Source organism: Carassius auratus, chromosome 38, assembly GCF_003368295.1.
Source record: "Carassius auratus strain Wakin chromosome 38, ASM336829v1, whole genome shotgun sequence".
Classification (NCBI taxonomy): domain Eukaryota; kingdom Metazoa; phylum Chordata; class Actinopteri; order Cypriniformes; family Cyprinidae; genus Carassius; species Carassius auratus.
In genome coordinates, this window is record NC_039280.1 from 21,976,364 (window position 1) to 21,977,733 (window position 1,370).

Consider the following 1,370-nt stretch of genomic DNA (forward strand, 5'->3'; position numbering starts at 1 on the left):
GCCCTTGACTAGTGAGTACTAATGAGGTGTTCACAGAGAGAGAGAGAGAAACACAGACAAAACTGCCCCAAAAACAGCCACACAAGACTGCAGGTGCAGACACACACGGTCCTTACATCACTTGAGGATTCATTACATCTAGATGTATGATCTATGATATAGTCTGCAAAATTACATTGTTTCAGCTTTTTATTTTCATGTATTTCACCTGAAATATTCTGTATTTGTTTCTGCCATCAAAAATGTTTGCTACAAAGATATGGCTAAGGTTTTGTTCAAAAGCAAGGGACTTTTCACATCTTTCCTGTATTGAACACAATGCAACATGATATTGGATCATTTTGATTTATAGGCACCAATAAGACATAAACATCAACAATAACCAATAACCTGTATTTACAAAAATATTTTATTGTAATAAAAATGTGGAAACTTCCATGAGCACTTGATCCACAACTCAATTATTTCACTTTGATAGAAGGTTACAATAATGAACAGAAATGAATCAAACACTGTTTATGAGGTGCTAAAATCTCTTAAGGTGGCAATAAACCTACGTACAGGTTGCCTGACAAAGAAGCATCATGAAAGAGAGAGATAATGATTTGTGGAAACTTAATGGTCCAGTAAGAGGCACATTAAAATGATCACAATATTCAAAAATTTGCCCATTTTTAGTTTTACACAAAACACAATTCAGAACTAAGCATTCTTTCATCAAAGAGTCCCATTGGACTATCAATGTCTCATGTATGAGTGTAATTAAAAAAAGGTTTTTCATTGGTAAAAGGTGAAGCTTGGCCACCAACGCTCAGAGTTTACTCCAGGCTTATCTTAAACTCTGCTTCAACAGGGAGGTGTGTACACAGTCTGAAAAGATTTACATCACTATTCAATCAGACTGGCCACAAACATCAGCATTTCTAATTCTAGTCTTTATATAGACAGGAAATGAGTTCTGAAATCTATAGAGAGTTCTGTTGGTCCACTCGTGCAGTCTGACCGAACTGTAGTGTTAATGCTTTACATTATACCAAAACGACCTGCATTAATGGAAGCCATCATAGATTGTGACAAACATGATAACTTAACACAAATGTTTTCAGTTATGAATGTTCAAGCTAAAACATAATAGCCAAATAATTAGTAATATGCACTGCTAAGAACTTAATTGGGACAATTTTAAAGGTGATTTTCTTACTATTTAGATTTTTTTGCACCCAGATTCTCGGCAGATACTGCCCTGTTCTAACAAACCATACATCGGTGGAAAACGTATTAATTCAGCTTTCAGATTTCAAAACATTAACCTAAACAAAACTGACCCTTATGACTGGTTTTGTGGTCCATGGTCACATAAAAAAGAGTCA